The sequence below is a fragment of the Rattus rattus genome, chromosome X, assembly GCF_011064425.1.
Source record: "Rattus rattus isolate New Zealand chromosome X, Rrattus_CSIRO_v1, whole genome shotgun sequence".
NCBI lineage: Eukaryota > Metazoa > Chordata > Mammalia > Rodentia > Muridae > Rattus > Rattus rattus.
In genome coordinates, this window is record NC_046172.1 from 39,293,301 (window position 1) to 39,315,314 (window position 22,014).

The window sequence follows — 22,014 nt, forward strand, 5'->3', positions numbered from 1 at the left end:
CTACAACTTTTTAAAGTAAGTCCTAAAATATAGAACATGGTAGACTTTAAATTTTTTATTTATTTTTAAATGTTATACATATGAGTATTTTGCCTGTATGTATTATGTGTACCATGAGCATGTCTGGTGCATTTGGAGATCAGAAGAAGGCATCAGACACTCTGGGACTGAAATCCTGTGGGTGCTGGGAAAAGAACTCATGGTTTTAACTACAGAACCATCTCTCCAGCTCCTCCCCTTTTTCTCTAGCAAGATTTTCCCAGGCCCAAGATATTTTGAAAAAGTCTATTAGAACTAAATAGATTTCAAATGTGAAGAACTGGAATCAGGAATAGAAGTGGACTTTAAAATGAAAAGGAATTCCCAAACCATCTGTACTTAAAAGTATTGGGAAATTTTAGAGGTATTTCCATTGTTAGGAAGAAGGCAAATACAAATTTGACAAGAACATCATCTTGCCACATCATACATTATTATATTGAAGGTTGTAGACAAGGCAATAGAACAGGAAAGTAAATAAATAATTTTTTTTCAAAAAAATTGAAAAGGACTGTACAATTATCAAATAAATCTTCAACAACAGCTTGACTAGATTAAGAATCACCAGTCAAGACAGAGGCAGGAGGACCTCTGCGAGTTTGAGGTCAGTCTCATCTATGTAGTAAGTTCCAGGACAACCAAGGCTATATAGTAAGACCTTGTCTCAAAAGAAAAAATAGAATCACATGTAGACAAACATTTTGTGTAAGTATAAAAGTTTTTTCAGGCTTGAGTACTAAGCACCTTATGTGGTGTTCAGCTCCAGCTGGGACTACAGAAGGCGACAGTGATCATGGTGATATTTGAACAGATGAGAAGAAACATGGGCAAGTTGCTCAAGGGTATCTATCGACAGGTACAATCCTGAGAACTTGGCTACCCTGGAGCCAAGAGGACACAAGCCAGGAGAATGCCTATGATCTGGAGACCAACCTGGCCATCCTGAAACTGTTCAACCCCACCTTCTTCCAGACCACAGTCACTACCTAGATTCTGCTGAAACTCTTCACCAACCTGCCCCACGCCATGTAAATGTATGATCCACCAGACAACATCAAGAAGAGCAGCCCATCCAACAGATATGGTACTTTGGGGACCTGCTGGAGACCTGCCACTTTCAAACGTTCTGGCAAGCCCTAGATGAGATCATGGACCTCCTGGAAGGCATAAGGCTTTGAAGACTCTGTCCGAAACTTTATCTGCCACGTGGTGGGTATCACGTGCCAGCACCTCGATCTCTGGCTGCTGGCTGAGGTGCTCAGAGACCTGAGTGACAACCAGCTGAAGGTGTGGGTGAGCAAGTAGGGTTGGAGCGCTGACGAGTCTGGGCAGATCTTCATCTGCAGCCAGGAGGAGAGCATAAGCCAGAACATCGTGGAAGATTGACTTTGACCCCAGTTCGTCCAGCATCCTGGCCTCCTCCCAGTAATTATGTGTGCATCAATAAAGATTTGTTTACTACACACACACACACACACACACACACACACACACACACACACACACACACACATAATTTTTGTTTGTTCAGGGATAGCCTTTAGCCTTGACTAACATGGAATTCATTATGTAGACTGTTGTGTGACAAAAATGTTTTTTGCAGTGAAAAAACACATACATCTATTCACCCCAGATAGGGAGCCCACAACAGAACAAAGTACAGATACCACCTATGTCCAACGTGGTGAACCAATCAGTTTTTCCTGGGGTTACTTACAGGAGTGTGGGTGAGAGGTTACCTACAGAAACAGAAATGACTCAAACCGGGGTTGGGGATTTAGCTCAGTGGTAGAGCGCTTGCCTAGAGCGCCAAGGCCCTGGGTTCGATCCCCAGCTCGAAAAAAGAACCAAAAAAAAAAAAAAAAAACAAAAAAAAAAAAAAAAAAAATGACTCAAACCAAAGCACACCTAAGCATGGGTGACAGCTCACAACAGGTTGGAGCACATCCTTTCCAAGTGACTCAGTAAGTCCAAACCTCTTCTGAGCAGCTCAACTGGTTTGTACTTCTGGGCAGCTGGTGTGGTCTCAGAGTCTTCATGAAGTCTGGCTTATCCGAGTCATCTTTGTAGCTCTTCTAAGAGGGACTCTCAGCTTTTACTGCTTACTCTGGCAGGAGGAGCCTAGTAAGTCTAGTCAGCTTCAGAGACTTCCTGAAGATATTTTGAATTGTTTACCTCTCTGCTTTAAAAAATTTCCTGCAGGACAAAATGTTTCAATTTCATCAGAGAAGACTTCTGGGACATGGGTTAAGCCAAGAGAAAGTCTTTATTAGCTGGCCAGCAACTACACTGGGTTCAGGATTTCACTGTAGCCTCAAACCTTTCTTAGGGAGAGCTTTTAAACGCGCATGCGCGCGCGCGCGCGCGCGCACACACACACACACACACACACACACACACACACACACAATGTCCTGTGTTGACATACTTCCATTAACAAGAACAGTTAGCCAAAAGCAGAACTACAAAAGCCAAACAACAAGATTAGCACATCAGAGACTTTCCCAGAATTATGAACTTTGATGGATTAAGTCTTTTCTTTCATTTTGGCATGTGCTGCTGTCTACATGCTGAGTTTTGCAGCTTGGATGGTACTTCCACTATGGAGTCCATTGTGCTAAGGTCTGGTGACCTACTAAGGTCTGGGGCCCTGTTATACAATCTCAGAGAAAACTGTTACACAAGACTGGGCTGGCCTGGAACTCATGGAAATCCTCCTGTCTCTACATCTAGCGAAGTGCTTCAAGGTGGATGGCCACCACACAGAGCACACGCATTTTCATACCTCCTGGGTGGTTGAATGTATAGTCAGAAATCTGGACATCTAAAATCATTGTTCATCTTCAGGACAAACAGTCCTGGCAAAGCAGAGAAAGGCAGGGAGGCTGCTGTGGTAAAAGGAAGATGCTGTGCTTCCAGGGATGGAGAAAGGAACTATACGCCAAATACAACTACAGAAGCCCCCAAGGGTAAAGCAACCGATTCTCTCCTAACACCTCTGGAAGGAGATTGGCCCTTCTGACGCCTTCATTTAAGTGCTGTGAAAAGGATTTCAGACTTCTGACCTGAAGAACAATATGGCAATGATGTGTGTGGTTTAAAATCATTAACCTTGTATAGATTTGTAACAGCAGCCTGAGGAAATTTACCCTGGGTGAGATGAGACCACTGGCCCCTCAGCACAGATTGATACAATAGGAGCCAATGCTGTTGTAACCAGGGTCCTGTCCACAATGTGGACTTTTAGCACGAACGCCAGTTATCCAGATTCTAATTTGTCTTTAGGAATAGATTACATGAAGCAGAGAAATGATTTGTACTATAAATATTGACCCTTGAGAATCAAGGTGGGGTAGTTTGTCTGTCACAAGACAAAATGAGAAGCACTTCTACTTCCTCCAAGGTACAATTGTCTCAGAGACAAACATTTGTGCCATTAAAAACCAGGCTTTTCATGAAACACCGCCTTAGATGCCATGCCAGGCACGGAAGCACACATCTGTAATTCCCTCACTCAGAAGGTTGAGGTAGGAAGAATATGAGTCTCATGCAAGCTTGGAGATGCCATGTGCCTGAGTTACTTTTCTATTGCCATGGAGAGACAGCATGACCAAGACAGCAGCTTATAAAAGAAAGCATGTAACTGGGGGCTTATTTAAAGTTTGAGCTTGAATTGAGGACCACTGTGGCAAGGAGTGTGGTGGCAGGCAGGCAGGCAGGCATGGAGCTGGAGCAGTAATTGAGAGCTCACGTCCTGATCTGCAGACAGGAGGCTAAGGTAGACATTGGGCTTACATGGAATCACTAACAAATTTGGGTTATTCATTTTTGGAGTTTAAGCATACATTTCTCTAAAATTAACAAAATAAGCCTGTCACTTCAGAGAAGGTAAGTTAATGGGGTTAGCAATTCTTTTTTCAAGCATCCAAGCTAAAATTTGAATTTTGGAAAACTTGTATCTGCCATAATTACTCCTATTACAATTATAGCTTTCATAAGATAGGAATCTTTCTGATAAAATCTAGTAACAAGTATGATATTTATTCTATATCATGAAAATATGTCAGTATTTGGAAGGCCCAAGGAACCTAGTGAAATAACATTTTAAAAATATTGATCCGTGACTTCCGTTTTCGCTCTGCACCTGAAGCTGACTCTGTGCGACTACTCTCTCTTCTCAGATCCCACCTAGAGAGAGCTGGTCTCACAGGACTGCTGACACCTGAGAGCTCAGGGCACACCGCCACTTCTGCTCAGAGGGACCCACCCAGAGTCTTCAGGACACAGGAACAGAGGAGCAGTCTGGGGCAGGATTTTTCCAGTTTTTGTCTCTGCCAGGAGCTGACCCTGTGCCACAGCTCCTAGTACCCAAATCCCCCTGAAAAAAGCTGATCTCCTAGGAGTGCTGACACACAGGCTTAAGGAGTGTCAAGCCACGGTTAGAGGCAGCAAGACCAGCTAACACGAGAAACAACCTGATGGCAAGAGGCAAGCACAGGAACCTGAGCAACAGAAACCAAGACTACTTGGCATCATCAGAGCCCAATTCTCCCACCAAAGCAAATACTAGCTATCCAAACACACACACAACAAGATTTGGATTTAAAATCACATCTCATGGTGATGACAGAGGACTTTGAGAAGGACATAAATAACTCCCTTAAAGAAATATAGGACAACACAGGTAAACAGGTAGAAGCCCTTAAAGAGGAAACACAAAAATCCTTTAGAGACTTATAAGGAAAGCAAAACCAAACAGGTAAAGGAATTGAACAAAACCATCCAGGTTCTAAAAATGGAAATAGTAACAATAAAGAAATCACAAAGGGAGACAACCCTGGAGATAGAAAACCTAGGAAAGAGATCAGGAGTCATATATGCCAAGTATTACCAAAAGAATACAAGAGATAGAAAAGAGAATCTCAGGGGCGGAAGATACCATAGAAAACATTGACACAACTGTTAAAGATAACATAAAACACAAAAAGCCCCAAGCCCAAAACATACAGGAAATCCACGAAATAATAAGATCAAATCTAAGGATAATAGATATAGAGAAGCAAAAGATATCAACAAGGTCCATAAATATCTTCAACAAAAAATTATAAGAAGAAAATTTCCCTAACCTAAAAGAAAAGATGCCCATAAACGTACAGAAGCCCTAAAGAACTCCCATAGATTGGACCAGAAAAAGAAAACACCTCCCGTCACATACGATGGTAAAACACCAAATGCACAAAACAAAAGAAAGAATATTAAAGAAGTAAAGGGGAAAAGCTCAAGTAACATATAAAAGCAGACCTATCAGAATTACACCAGACTTCTCACCAGAGACTATGAAAGCCAGAAGATCCTGGTCAGATGTCATACAGACCCTAAGAGAACACAAATGCCAGCCCAGACTACTATACCCAGTGAAACTCTCATTAACATAGATAGAAACCAAAGATATTCCATGGCAAAAAACCAAATTTACACTATCTCTCCACAAATCAGACCTACAAAAGAATAATAAATAAAAACACCAACACAAAGAGAAACTACACCCTAGAAAAGCAAGAAAATAAACTTATTTTCAACTAACCCAAAAAAGAAGATACCCACACAAACATAATTCCACCTCTAACAACAAAAGTAATAGGAAACAACAATCATTTGTCCCTAATATCTCTCAACATCAATGGACTCAGTTCCCCAATAAAAAGACATAGACTAACAGACTGGATACACAAACAGGACCTAGCATTTCGCTGCACATAGAAAACACAACTTGGTGACAAAGACAGGCACCTCCTCAGAATAAAAGGCTGGGAAAAAATTTACCAAGCAAACAGACCAAGATACAAGCTGGAGTAGCCATTCTAATATCCAATAAAAACGACTTTCAACCAAAAGTTATCAAAAAACATAAAGAAGGACACTTCATAATCGTCAAAGAAAAAAAATCCACTGAAATAAACTCTCAATTCTGAATATCTATGCTCCAAATGCAAGTTTACCCAAATACATAAAAGAAACTTTACTAAAGCTCAAAGACGCAGTGAAACTAACAGAAGTTATGAACCAAACGGATTTAACAGACATCTAAAGAACATTTCATCCTAAAACAAAGAATATAACTTCTCAGCACCTCATGGTACCTTCTTCAAAATTGACCATATAACCCATCAAAAAACAGGCCTCAACAGATTCAAAAATGTTGTAATAATCCCATGCATCCTATCAGATCACCACGGACTAAAGCTGGTCTTCAATAACAACAAAAATGACAGAAAGCCCATATAGACTGGAAGGTGAACAATGCTCTACTCAATGATAACCTGGTCAAGGGAAGAAATCAAGACTTCTTAGAATTTAATGAAAATGAAGAGCACTGTAACCCAAACTTATGGACACAATGAAACTGTGGTAGAGGAAAACTCACTCTGAGTGCCTCAAAAAGTAACAGGAAGAGCATACACTAGCAGCTTGACAGCACACCTAAAAGCTCTAGAAAGTAAATACACCCAAGAGGAGTAGACAGCAGGAAATAATCAAACTCAGAGCTGAAATCAACCAAGTAGAATAAAAAAGAACTACACAAAGAATCAACAAAACCAGCAGCTGGTTCTCTGAGAAAATCAACAAGATAGATAAATCCTTAGCCAGACTAACCAGAGGACATAGAGACAAGTATCTAAATTAACAAAATCAGAAATGAAAAGGGAGATATAACAACAGAAACCAAGGAAATTCAAAAAATCATCAGATCCTACTACAAAAGCCTATATTCAACAAAACTTGAAAATCTGGAGGAAATGGACAATGTCCTAGACAGATACCAGGTACTAAAATGAAATCAGGATCAGATAAACCATTTAAACAGTCCCATAACTACTAAAGGAATAGAAGCAGTTATTAAAAGTCTCCCACCAAAAAAATGGCCCAGGACCAGATGGTTTTAAGGATCAGTTCTATCAGACCTTCATAGAAGCCCTAATACTACTACTGTCCAAATTATTCCATAAAATAGAAACAGGCGGGCGCTACCAAATTCCTTCTGTAAACCGCTTAATTACTCTTATACCTAAACCACACAAAGTTTAACAAAAGAAAGAGAACTTCAGACCAATTTCCCTTATGAATATCGATGCAAAAAATACTCAATAAAATTCTGGCAAAGCGAATCAAAAGAGCACATCAAAACAATCATCCACCATGATCAAGTAGGCTTCATCCAGGCATGCAGGGATGGTTTAATATCTGGAAAACCATCAACGTGATCCATTATATAAACAAACTGAAAGAACAAAACCATGATCCTTTCATTAGATGCTGAGAAAGCATTTGACAAAATTCAACACCCTTCATGATAAAAGTCCTGGAAAGAATAGGAATTCAAGGCCCATACCTAAACATAGTAAAAAAACCATATACAGCAAACCAGTAGCTAACATTAAACTAAATGGAAGAAACTTGAAGCAATCCCACTAAAATCAGGGACTAGACAAGGCTGCCCTCTCTCCCTACTTATTCAATATAGTTCTTGAAGTCCTAGCCAGAGCAATTAGACAACAAAAAGAGATCAAAGAGATACAATATATCAATACAACTTATATTTCTCTGTTTTTATTGAACCTGAGAAAAAGCTTTATTATTTAAAGCACTGGTATTGACTCCTAAACTATTGGCTGCTTTTCTAAGCCGTTTCTGTCCCTTCTTGTGTAATTTCGATTATGGGAGTTCTCCTGAATGGCAGCCCTATAGCTTATGGTATTAGCCAATTATGGCTGAGGGGAAAATAAGTTCAAAATAAATAAAGAATTGCTATTCGTGCTTCTCCCTCTCCCTCTCTCCCTCTCTCCCCCTCTCCCCCCCCCCCCCCCCCCCCCCCTCTCTCTCTCTCTCTCTCTCTCTCTCTCTCTCTCTCTCTCTCTCTCTCTCTCACACACACACACACACACAAATACAATAGAGAACAATTTGGGTATAACATCCTTATGGGGCAAAATTACTATTAAAAAAGATACTGGAGTAAAACCAAATTTCCTGGGGCTAACCACTTTCTAGGAGACCTCACTCCTTTTTTCCAGGTTTTCATCTACTTTTCGCTTGAACTCCTCATGCTATCTGCCTCCCTGGCAAATCTGTTCCTCTCCAAAACCTTAGGTAACCTCTTCCTGGCTTTCTTCACTTTCTCTCTTACTCCTCTGGACATCTAAACTGTCTTGAGGTTTACTGCTGTGAACAGACACCATGACCAAGGCAAGTCTTATAAGAACATTTAACTGGGGCTGGCTTACAGGTTCAGAGGTTCAGTCCATTGTCATCAAGGCAGGAGAATGGCAGCATCCAGGCAGGCATGGTGCAGAAGGAGCTGAGAGATCTACATCTTCATCTGAAGGCTGCTAGAAGATTGGTTTCCAGACAGCTAGCCCTTAGCACTAGGGTATTAAAGCCCACACCCACAGTGACACACCTACTCCAACAAGGCCATGCCTTCTAATAGTGTGACTCCCTGGGCCAAGCATATACAAACCATCACAGAAGCTATTCCCTGGCTATGATAGATGGCGGTAGAAAAATGCCTACTGGAATCAACTGGAATTAACTCTTTCCAACATGGGAAGTAGCCAGAAGCAAGCAAGTGTGCAAATTGTTAGCATCACTTTGACCAGATTCACCCTGCATCTCCCAAAGTAATCCTTTCTACAGTATTCTACAGTATTTGTAAGATCTAGTGAACTTTTTAAAAAGTTCTCCTTCACTGGAGTTTCTCCTGTTTCTCTTTCTGTAGCCTGCACCTGACCTTCTTGCCAGGCTGGAAAGTTATTCTAGTCTCTGCTCCTGGAATGATAGCCTCCATCATTCTTGCAGGTAGTATGGGAATTACCCCAGCTCTGTGCTTGCCTATTGCAACCTGGACTTCTCTCTACTTTGGTAGACTCTAAGGCCTGTTTCTGGGGATTTTCACTCATCTCTGAAGACAATATGTGAAATCTGATCAACATGGAGGATGATTCTCCACCGATGATGGAGAATTTTCTCAGCTCATGTGGACTTCTCCCATTTCCTTTCCCCCAAAGAAATAGGTCACAACTCAGGGTAGGGGTCACAGTCATCTGTGTAAGTTGCCATAACGCAGATTTCTGGAAGCCAACTGCATATGGGGTAGAGACCAGATTTGCACTCTTTCTAATTCCTAGATGTTACTGCTTATGCACCCTTTGCGCACAGACCACATGGCATATTTCACTTCCAGAAAAGGTTTCCATTCAGAAATCTAAAGACTCCTCCATTGCTGTGGTGCTTGTTCTGAAGGCTTCCCAAGTGAAACAGAGGCAAGGCGTGAAAAAGGCAGAGTTTTGTCTTATTTGTGTCCCTTGCCCAGTGTTCTGTCCCCTATCTCTCCTGCCCTTCTGTTTGTCTCTGTCTTCTCACCACATAATACTTAGGGTTCTCTGGAAGAACAGACCTGCCATAAGTGAATATATATTCAAAGAGGATTTATTAGACTGGCTTAAATAGTATGGTCTAAGTAGCTGATGTCACCAGAGAGGTAAGAATGTGGTAGTTGCTGGATCCACAAGGCTGTGTGTCTCCATAGTTCCAATGTGGCAGAGTCCTGGCCCGGAAGCTTCTTCCTGTGGAGCAGTGGTTCTAAACTTGTGAGTCTCAGTTCCCTTTTGGGGGGGGATCAAGTAATTCTTTCACAGGGGTCACCTAAGACCATAGGAAAATACAGATATTGACATTATAACTCATAACAGTAACAATTAGTTATGAAGTGGCAATGCCCATAATTTTTTGGTGAGGGAAGTCGTTACAACATGAGGGGCTGTTTTAAAAGGTCACAGCATTAGGAAAGTTGAGAACCACTACTCCTTAGTCTGTGTCAGAAGCCTGAGGAAGCTGGTTCTGATATTATTGAAGGATCCACAGTGGCAGCCACAGAGTAGAGGAACTCAGGAGACACAGCAAACCCCAAGCCAGAAAACAAGCAATAAATTTTCTTTTTTCCACAGCCGTTCATCTGGGCCACTGACAGGAGGTGCCACTCACACGGAGGGTAGGTCTTCCCACATCAGTTAAGACCAATCACGACAACCTCCCACAGCCATCCACAGGCCAACCCTGATGTAGACAATCCCCTCATTAAATCTCTCTCTTCCCAGGTGATTCTAGGTCGTGTCAAGTTGACATTTAAAATTAACCAGCAGAGTACGCCTCCGCTTCCACCACACCTGAATTCCATTACTCACTTTCACCCTGCTCAAGGTCTAGTCCCCTGTCCCATGGTCCCACTTCTTGTTTGATCTACTTCGATAAGCACACGCACGCACGCATGCCCTCACACCACACATTATGAATGTAAAATATGTAATGTGTTTCTCTGAGTCTGGCTTGTTCTACTCTATCCTTTCATTTTCCAGAAAATGTTATGGAAATCAGGACATTACATTGTATGCCCATCAGTAACAGTTAGGGTTCCTCTTTCCCCTCAACCTCATCCACATTCATCCTTTATTCTCTTGATATGATCCATCCTGATTGGGATGGCGTGGAATTTCAGTGTAATTTTAAATTGCACCTCTATGATGGCTAAGGATGTTAAACACTTTTTCAAGGGTTAAATGGTCACTTGTATTCCTGTATTTGAGAACAATCTTTTCAGATCATTTATCTATTATTTGAATACTCTGATTTTTGTGCTTAGTTTTGTAGAAATTTTATATATTCTAGATACTAACCATGTATCTGATGTATAACTGCTGGTATGTCTTTCACATTCTGTCTCTATTAATACCAGTGAAGAAATGAGCTTGCCAACAAGATTGAGGGCAATCAGGCAAAGAGCAAAGGTCTCCTCAGATGTCGCTAGAAGGCGTAGCCCCGATTAAATGTGGATCTTTCCACCTCGAAAGATCCAGATTTAGGGAGGGTCTTCCCACTTTAAATTACATAAGTTAGAAAAGTCCCTCACAGGTGTCGTTTAGCCTGCTCTCCCATTTTGGCTGCTTGCCTAGCAACCAGAGGGCATAGCTGTGGGCAGGGCTGATTGAAGGGAAACTTGGCCACTCTCCTCACAACAGGGTGGGGTGGAAAGCAAGATTGCTGCTGTCTGATCTGAAAATTGGTGGCATCAAGAGTTCAGGAGATAGGCAAACACCGTAGAACTGAAGCAATACAGGTTGCAAGGCAGGCGTTGGTGCAGTGTGCGCACTTTTCCTCAGTCTCAGATATTCTGCAATTTGGATCCCACGCAAAATCACAGGCAACTGCTCCTCCCACTCCCGAAGCTCATGCTCGGTGAAGTGGTTGGGGGGGGGGTGGATCTGAACAGGAAGTGGTTTCTATCTTGTACTCCAGAGCACCTACTTACTGCATTCGTACTACACGGAGCTCTTAGAGGCTCGCTCGGATTCAAATCCCTCACCTTGTAGCTAAACTACTTTTCTAGACCAACAAAGGTACTGACTGGATCCTCTAATGACCCTTGCTATGGAAAAATTCAAAGACCTTTGACTCCCAAAGCCATATGAGCGGACAATACTCACACAAGATGGCGTCCGATCATTGCAGCTTGACCAAATACTGATCTGGAATAGACCATTTACTGCACCATGAGCTCCTCAGAGTCCAGGTCCTATCTACTTAGGCTGCTCTTCTGCACAGTGCTAAGGTCTGTCTTGGTTGTTTTCTGAATCTCTCTTTTTGTTGTTGTTTTGTTTTGATTTGGTTTTTTGTTTTTTAATTCCTTCTGTTGGTTTGGGTTTTTTTTTTCCATTTATTCATTCATTTACATCCTGATTGCAGCTTCCTCTCCCCCCTCCGTCTTCATAATTTGCTTGCAGATGTGCAGCTTGGTCTTCATGTGGGTCCCCTAACAATGAGAGTGGGAATTGTCTCTGACTCTGTCAACTGCAATCGGATCCCCTTCCCCTAACTGGACTGCCTGTCTGGGCCTCAGTGGGAGAGGATGTGCTCAACCCTGTTACAACTGGGTGTCCCAGAGCAGCGTGGTATCCTTGAGGGTCTGGGGGGTAGAGAAGGGGTATGGGGGAGGAATCTCTCATTCTTTCTCTCTCCTCATCCTTTACCTTCTATTACTGAACCTCTGCACTCTCAGGCAGGAAACCCTCTGTTCCACTCACCAAATTTCCTAGGTGATTACCCTTAAACAGTATCCCATCAACCTCCTCACATTATTATATGACAAACAAAAACATTGAGTTTCACAAGCTCACAACTATAAAGTAAGATGTGTTACATTAAAATATGCTTTTATTACCCCCCTTCCCTTTTCTCCCTCTAATCCTTCCCATATCTCCTTCCGCTTCCTCTTGAATTCATGAGCTCTGTCTTTTATCATTGTTTTTGTTACAGAAATATAAATGCATAAATATATAACTACAGCATGCTGGGTCCATTTAGTGTTACTTGTTTGCATATGACTTCAGGGCTGACCAGTAGGAGCTGATAACTGATTGAGTGAGTACTGATAGCCAATTGGGGAGCCTCATCCCTAGGGAAGATTATTTCTCATGTTCTTGGTTTTTCTTGGTTGCCCATAGTTCTGTGTCTGGAACTAAGGGCTTATGAGATTTCCCTCTTCCATGTTAACACGTGTATTGGTGTTGTGCTTGTTCAAGGCTTGTTTTTACAACCATGTTGTTGAGGTATCATCAGAGACTCGTTTGCACAGAAGATCTTTTTAAGACTATTGGCAATCACAGGACACATGAAACTCAAGAAGGATGACCAGAATGCGGATCTTCACTCCTTCTTTAAAAAAGGGGAACAAGAATACCCTTGGGGAGGAATAAGGAGGTAAAGTTTAGAACAGAGGCTGAAGGAACACCCATTCAGAGCCTGCCCCACATGTGGCCCATACATATACAGCCACCAAACTAGATAAGATGGATGAAGCAAAGAAGTGCAGGCTGACAGGAACCAGATGTAGATCTCTCCTGAGAGACACAGCCAGAATACAGCAAATACATAGGTGAATGCCAGTAGCAAACCACTGAACTGAGAACGGGACCCCCGTTGAAGGAATCAGAGAAAGAACTGGAAGAGCTTGAAGGGACTTGAGACCCCATATGAACAACAATACCAACCAACCAGAGCTTCCAGGGACTAAGCCACTACCCAAAGTCTATACATGGACTGACCCTGGGCTCCAACTGCATAGGTAGCAATGAATAGCCTAGTAAGAGCACCAGTGGAAGGGGAAGCCCTTGGTTCTGCCAAGACTGAACCCCAGTGAACGTGATTGTTGTGGGGATGGCAGTAATGGGGGAGGATGGGGGGGAACACCCACATAGAAGGGGAGGGGAGGGGCTAGGGGATGTTGGCCCGAAACCGGAAGAGGGAATAACAATGAAATGTAAATAAGAAATACCCAAGTTAATAAAGATGGAGAAAAAAAATAAAATGACTGCACCATCATAAGGCAAACCAAAAAAAAAAAAAAAAAAAGACTGTTGGCAATCAAATCTTCAGCACATTCCCACAGTCCCACCTTGCATGATAGATAGCTGCTCTCCCATTGTTTTGCTTCTCTTGTGATTAGTGGAAGCTCGTAAATTCTGCCACCTTTAATGCCCTTTTTCTGGTTTTCTATTTCGTTTGATAAGTTTACTCCTAAATCCTTCCATAATTTTTGATGTTGTTGAATTATTTTCTTACTTTTACCGGACAGAAATAGGATTTCCTTCTGTAGGTTAATCCTGAACCTTCTGACACTGCTCTGCTTATCCTCTCACTTCCTTTATTAATCCCAATAATTCTTAGAATATTCCTTCACATTTTCTACATACAAGATCATATAATCTGCAGTTTTTCCTCATTCTCTACTTTTTAGATGTCTTATATCTCACTGTTTTGTCTTCTTCCCTGTGTAGAATTTCAATGCATGATCAACTAGAAACAATAAAAATAGAAATGGTAGTAACGGCCCTGGGGACATTACTCAGTGGTTAAGAGCACTGGGTACTATTGCAGAAGACCCAGATTCAATTCCCAGCATCCCTATGGTTGCTCACACGTGTCTATGACTCCAGTCCAAGTGGATCTAACACCCTCTTCTGGCCTTCATGGACACTGCACACATGATGCAGTGACATCCATGCAGGCAAAACACCCACATATATAAACAAAGATAAAGAAATGATAGTAACATTCCTATGCTTTGTGGGAAATCTCAGCTGCTTATGGTTTTTTAGTCACTCATATCACATGTAAACTACATATGACTATAGAACACTTGTAACTATGCTTAATCCTTCTTCACTTTACTCTATAGACTCTACGGATCTGTTCTCACTTTAGGAGCAAATAGATAGCCCTACCTTAGCTGGAATCTCCTACTCTCTCGGTAGATATCAAAAACAAGAAGTCAAATATTGAATGGACACAGAAACTCTTGCATATATACACCATGGAATATTATTCCTCTCTAAAGAAGAAAATTACGTCACTTTTAGGAAAATAGAACATGAAGTTATCATGCTAAGAGAAATAAAACAAACACGGAAAGACAAATACTGTATGTTTTCTTGTATATCTTGTTTATTACTACTATTATAACAAATACTATTGAACAAAGGAAAAGAACAGAGGGAGATGTTGTGATGAAGTAGAGTAATGGGGGAAATATGATCAATATATATTACATGCATATAAAATATCACAATGAAACTCATTTTTACAATGAATATACACTAATAAAAATCATAAACTGTAAAACATTCAAAATAACAGGTGCTGTAGAGATGGCTCAGCAAATAAGGGCACTTTCTGCTTTTGCGGATGAGGAGGATTTGATTCCCAGAACGCACACCGTGGCTCACAATCATCTGTAATTCCAGGTCTAGGATAACCAATGCTCTCTCTGGGCTCTGTGAGCACTGCATACATGTTCTACACAGACATACAGGCAGGCAAAATGCCTATACATATAAAATTAAAATAAACCTTAAAAAAAACAAGAAAAAAATACCAGAAAAATATCCAAACCATCAATATAATCATATGAAATTTCTACTCAGATGTACCACCTGTCACATGGTTTCCCAGTCTAACTAGACCTGGAATATCTATAACATAGAAGCCCTGGAAGGTTCCTTTCAACATTTTTGCATTATGGTGGCAAGAAGCCACCTGTAGTAGGTGCAGTCCGAGTTTATGGCTCTGAGAACAAAGTACCTGGTTTTTCCTATTGTCAAGAAATCAAAACAAATAAGATATCGGCCTCAATTCTCCCACAAGAGGCACAGCAAGCCTTCTAGGAATAAGCAGCCATAGACTTTGTTTTTCTTTCTGGTCTCACTAGGTAGCCCTGGCTCATCACAAACTCAAGATGCTCAGGCCTCAGTCTCATGGTGCTATGATCTAGGAAAGGGGAGGTGCAAATTTCATCAATCCCACGACTCCTAATTTCTACTACTTCTAAGAATGTGGAAAAAATCTTAACTAAACAATAAGTTCAATTAAATATATTATTCTAAAAATACTTTGATTCCTTTGTGATCGAGATGAGATCATCCTTTAGAAGTTGTCCAGGATTACAGAGAAGATTGCCCCTAGAAACACACCCAGCCCGTGAAAATAAGGGGAAATGATGACCACGTGACGTGATAAGTCTAATGGCAGCCCATTTTCTTCTAAGCTTCATTGTCAGCCAGCAGACTGACTCAATGTTTTTAATTTTCACTAACTATCGACAACTAATTTGAATCCAGAAGATGTTAGTCTCATAAAATTAAATGTTAACTTCCAGATTCTACTGATTTGCTTTGGCTTGCAGTCAGCTCAAAAAGCCTCAGTGTATTGCAGAATAAAACATTAGCCAGAATTGAATGTAAATTAGGACTCTTATTTTGGTGCTTCCCCCACGCCCAAACTGATGACATGAGTTTGTATTCCTCAAATGTTCTTTGCAGCATTCTTGTTTATCGACAGGGGTTCTTCTATTGCATTAACTGAATAAAAGTGTGAGGCCGGGTATGGTGAAAGGTTTCCAATTTAAGGCTAGCCTCAGCTACATAGTGAGACACTTGCTTTAAAAAACATAAAGACAGTTATAGGGACAAGGGAGGACTGCGAACACAGAGCCTTGGCGTCAACCTGTCAGACAAAGGACAAAAAGACACGCTCCCATGCATATAACACCAGAAGCAATTTTTTGTGCTCCAAGTCTTCTCATTTGAGGGTTGAGGGCCAAGAACAGAACTGGTTTTGTGACACCTTCCTGAGTGCCCCCCAAATATTGTATAGCCTCTTGCAGACTTGTGATCTAAGTGAAAAATTTCTCCTCTGCCATTTGTAAGTCCCAACATGTCTAAAATAAAGATCTAGAACAACTCCCCCCCAAAAAAAGCAAGACATTTTTATTCAAATGTGACATTACCAAATGCCTTTGGGTTTTTATTGACATCTACTTCAATAAGTTTGACCTGAATTCCTCTCCATCCAGTAATTTTATATAAAAGAAGGTTATATGTTGCACATCTACTTGCTATGGAGACAAAGGATTTCAGCTTATTTGGGTCAGTAAGCAGTCCAAATTCACCTGGACACATTTCATCGAGATGTTTATTCCCATTTGGGCTCTGTCATTTAAGAATTTTCCATTCTCTTACTTAGTCCCTTAATTGATCTTTTCTTTATTTCTACCTGTTTTGTTTTGTTTTGTTTTTCAGTTCCTTATATACTCTGCATCAGACGTTCTCAACCTGTGGGTCACAACCTCTTTGGGGGCTGAACAACCCTTTCACAGGGGTTGCCTAAGACCATGGGAAAACACAGGTATTTACATAGAAGTATCAAAATTACAGTTATGAAGTAGCAATAAAAATAATTTTATGGTTGGGAATCAGCTCAGCATGAGGAACTGTATTAGAGGGTCTCGGCATTAGGAAGGTTGAGAACAGCTGCTCCCTATATTAAATTTCTTCCAAATCTTATAGCAGTTACTTTTCCTGTTTCTGTGATTTAAAAAAAAATGACAAAATCAAATTTAGGGATAAAGGATTTGCTTTGGCTCACGGTTTTAGGATGAAGGGGAGTAAGGGCAGCAGGAGATTCAGGCTGTTGGTAACACTGCACCGAAACTCAGAAGACAGAGTAGTGAGTCCTGTTCGCTTTCTCCTTTTTATACAGCCCAGGATCCCAGCCCAGGAGTTGCTACTACTCACATATAAAGTGGCTCTTCCCATATCAATTAAACTAATCTAGACCATCCCTCACAGTCAGTCCAGAGATTTCTCTCCAAGGTGATCAGACCCTGGCCAGTGAACAATCAATTTAAACCACTACAGATGTACTTAGCAAAGATTTTCTAATTTTGTAGGCATTCCATTCGTATACTTAAGTGTTTCTTTTGCTGTGCAAAAGTTTTTCTATTTCATGAGGTCCCAGGTGCCAATTGTTGGTGTTAATTCCTGGACAATCAATCCTCCTTAGGAAGGATTTGCCTGTGCCTATATCTTAACATGTTTTTTCCTATGTTTTTATCCATTAGTTTTGGAATTTAGGATCTTTACATTAAAGTTTTCTATATAGTTAGAGTTGATGTTTTTGTACAGGGTTAGAACTAGGGACCTAGCTTCATTATTTTACATATGTTTACCTAATTTTCTAAGCACCATTTATAGAATACATTGTATTTGCTCCTATGTATAGTTTTGGACTTCTTTACCAAAAACAGATGGCTATATTGGCACAGGCTTATATTTGGATCCTATATTATATTCCACTGATGTGTGTCTATTTATGTGCAAGGATGATTTTGGTACTAGAGGTCTGCGGGACAACTTGAAATCAGGTATATTTCAACCAGCAGCATTATTCATTAGCTAAGGGCTGTTTTGGCTATTCAGAGTCTACTGTGACTTCATGTGAATTTTATCATTTGATCTTTATTCTTTTGTTTTGTTTGTATGTCTGCGAAGAATGGTTTTGGAAATTTGGTTGTGATTGCATTGAATCTGCAAATTGGATGGGAGACAGGAGGAGTGGCAAAAATTCATGCATATGGACTTGGGTATAATGCCTTGTAAGTGTCCAATTATCAGTTGATTAAAGAAAGCAACCACATTGAACACCTTTCCCTAGATCTTTTGTATCTTCTGTTGCTGAAAGCTGCTAATATCACCAGTTGTTTTCCAAATTTTTGTTTGTTTCTTTTTTATCTTATTGATGTGTCCCGTGACTTTACTCAAAGTATTTATCAGATCTAAGACATCTCTGGTTGAGTCTTTCGGGTCTCTTATATAAAGAATCATATGGGATGCAAATAAGAATATATTGACTTTTTTCCTATTTGAATCCCTTTTAATGTCTTCCTCTTGTCTTAATGCTCAAGATAAAATTATCCTTTATTATTGGATATTTTTTATTTATTTACATTTCAAATGTTATCCCCTTTCCTGGTTTCCCATCTATAAACCCCCCTATCCCATCCCTCTCCCCCTTCTTCTATGTGAGTGCTCCCCCACCCATTCACCCACCTCTTCCCACCTCCCCACCCTGACATTCCCCTACACTTGGGGCATTGAGCCTTCACAGGGCCAAGGGCCTTTCCTCTCATTGATGCCCAACAAGGCCATCCTCTGCTACATATGCAGTTAGAGCATGGGTCTGTCCATGCTCTCTGGGTAGTGGTTTAGTCCCTGGGAGCTCTGGTTGGTTGGCATTGTTGTTCTTATGGGGTTGCAACCTCCTTCAGCTCCTTCAATCCTTTCTCTAATTCCTCCAATGGGAACCCCATTCTCAGTTCAATGGTTGGTTTCGAGCATTCACCTTTGTATTTGTCATGCCCTGACAGAGCCTCTCAGGAGACAGCTATATCAGGCTCCTGTCAGCATTCACTTTTTGACATCAACAATGTTGTCTGGGTTTGGTGGCTGTATGTATATGGGCTGGATCCCCAGGTAGGGCAGTCTGAATAGTCATTCCTTCAGTCTCTGCTCCAAACTTTGTCTCCATATCTCCTCCTATGAATATTTTTGTTCCCCCTTTTAAGAAGGACTGAAGTATCTGCACTTTGGCCATCCTTCTTCTTGAGCTTCATGTGGTCTGTGGATTGCATCTTAGGTATTCCGAGCTTTTGGGTTAATATCCGCATATCAGTGAGTACATACCATGTGTGTTTATTTTATAGATTTTGGGTTTTTGTTTCGTTTCGTTTTGTTTTGCATGTGTGTGCTTTATGTTGATGTTTATCATTTATCTGCTTTATTTCTTTTGAGAAATGGTCTTCAGCCTATGTAGGCCTTAGAATTCCTAGGTAGCTGAGGATGTCCATCAATTTCTGGTCATTCTGCCTCCGTCTTCCAAATGACGGGATAACTATCACACCTTCTTTATGCTGTGCTGAGAATCGAAGCTGGTTACATCATCCTAGGCAAGCCCTCTGCCAACTGAGCTCTAGCCCTGGCTTCATTGATTCTTGAGTTTTGATACCGTTTCTCATTGCCATTTCATATATTTCTGGCCTGGTCTTATTTCTTTTGGTCTACTAGTTAAGAGTTTGCCTTGTTCTTGTTTGTCCAAAGCCCTAAAGTATATCATATATTTGTTTAAGATCTCATTTTTTAATGTAGGCCCATATAGCTGTAAGTTTGCCTCTTAGGATTACTTTCCTTATATCCCATAGGTTTTTGTATTTTGTGTTTTTCTTTTCATTTGCTCCTCGGATTCCTTCTTGGTTTCTTTTTTTTTTTTTTTCTTTTCTTTTTTTCAGAGCTGGGAACCGAACTCAGGGCCTTGCGCATGCTAGGCAAGCGCTCTACCACTGAGCTAAATCCCCAACCCCTTGGTTTCTTTTTTTAATGGTGCATTCATTGTTCAATAATATGTTGTTCAGACTCCGTGAGCTTGTGCATGTTCTGTTTGTCTCTTGCTGTGAAGTTCTAGTTTTATTCCACCGTGGTCAGAGAGAATATAAGTGTTTGTTTCAGTGTTCCTATATTTGGTCATATTTGCTTTATGTCCTATTATATAATCTATGTTAGAGAAAGTTCTATGAGATGCTGAAAATAATGTGTATTAGTCAGTGTTTGGATGGAATAGTCTGTAGAATGTCAAATAGGTCCGTTTGAAAAAGTATGCCCATTAACTTATGCATTTTTCTGTGTATGTTTTGTTCTGAGGACCAGGGTCGATCACTACTACTCCTCTAAGACTAGAATATTGTCTGTGAACTGCAAACAAATGTCGCTGTGAAAGGATACCCTCTAAACAGAAATAAGCAAATAAAAAATAATCACATCTTAAACCAGGGGGGAAAGGGGAGAAAAGAAGAGAGAAAATGAGAATACAGCAGGGAAGAGCAGGCCTCTAAGTTGGCATTGGGCCATAAACAAAGAAGGACTACAATATGAATAGCTTCCTTGACCACTTCCTGGTACAAGCCTCAACTCTAGGCAATCCTTCAGGGCTCCTAGCTGTTAGTCACAGGCCTTGGCAGTTCTTCATAAAGTTAGAGCCCATGCTAGTCCTGTCTTCAAGGCTCAAGTTGTGAAGGCTAGTCTCAAGCCTGAGTGGTCTTTTGAGATGTCACATTAGCTCGGCTAATTTTCATTGGTCAGGTTTTAACTGTTCTTACGTGTCATCTTGAACCTGTGTCTATGTTCCCCTGCAGATTCGGGGTCTGACCAGGTTTTCATTTTAATGACTAATGAATGGTTCTGATGTACTAATATTTCACACAGTCTCGAAGACAGGTTTCGGCATATCGTCAGTTCCATGTATTTTGATTTTGGTTTCCTAAGACTGTGGATTCATGGGGGTAGAGGGTCTAAAGTGCTCATTTCTTCTCCTCCTCCTTTCTTCCTCCTTCTTTTTTTGAGAGATAGCATTTTACTGTGTAACCTTGACTAGCCTGGAGTTCATTATATAGACCAGGCTGGCCTTGAACTCAGAGAGTTGTACCCGCCTCTGCATCCCAGTCATTGGTGTTAAAAACATGCATACCCACACCTGGACCTAGGTCTTTTTAAAATGGGATTTCTGGAAGGCCTGCAAGATGACATCATGAGTAAAGGCAGTTGCAGCCAAACCTGATGACCTGAGTTCAAACCCAGAACCCATGTGGTTCTGGCAAGAACCAACTCTAAAACATTATCCTCTGACCTCCATGCATGTGAATGTAAGCACACTGCCTGCACCCCATCCATAAATAAACAAAACATAAAAGAAAGTAAAATAGTACCTTTACTGGTTATGTGCTGGAAAGAGAAGATTTTCTTGGCCCCTCCCTTCTGCTCTCCCTTCCAGCATCGTGAATTACCTTTGCCCCACCCCTACCCCACTTTTCTACTCTTAAAAAATGTCCGGCCTCAGTGGGAAGGGATGTGCTTGGTCCTGTAGAGGCTTGATGTCCCAGAGAATAGGATGCTACGGAGGTGAGGTTGGAGTGAGTGGGTGCGTGTGAGAGCACACTCTTAGAGGAGAAGGGGAGGAGAAATTGGGGATAGGGGCCTCATGGAAGGGGGACAGGGAAGGGGGACAACATTTGAAATGTAAATAAATAAAATAATAAAAACAGAAAAAAGAAAAGAAAATGTAACATTTTAACAAAAAAACAATTTGTCACTAAAAGCACTGTGCAAATTCTCTGAGACTCTCTGACTTAAGGCATGGCTCCAAGCCACTGTGCTGCACTTTCCTTCTCTGGGAGAAAAGAACTCACCAAGCAGAATCAGTCTCTAGGACAGATTTAGGATTTGCTTCCCTATTTGGCTTTGCAAACTTTCCTGTTTTACTTTGCTACTGAAACTAGGTTTTCAGCCATTACAAACCTCTTTTTCCAATATGCGATGTTTGCCAAAGAGTCTAGCAAATTGAGCCTATGTGTCACCCACCCTTTCCAACCTGTCTTATATTCACTATTGCCATCTTAATCAGATCATAGGAGAAGGTGGAGAGTCACCTGAGATTCCAGCCTCTCCCTGCTGCGCCTCCCTTGCAGCTATATATAATAGTGAC

The 22,014-nt window shown here is 41.0% G+C and overlaps 1 pseudogene; it reads left to right on the forward strand.

Annotated features, from left to right (window-relative positions):
• Positions 1-832: 832 nt before the first annotated feature.
• Positions 833-1,468, forward strand: LOC116889358 (annotated as a pseudogene).
• Positions 1,469-22,014: the final 20,546 nt, after the last annotated feature.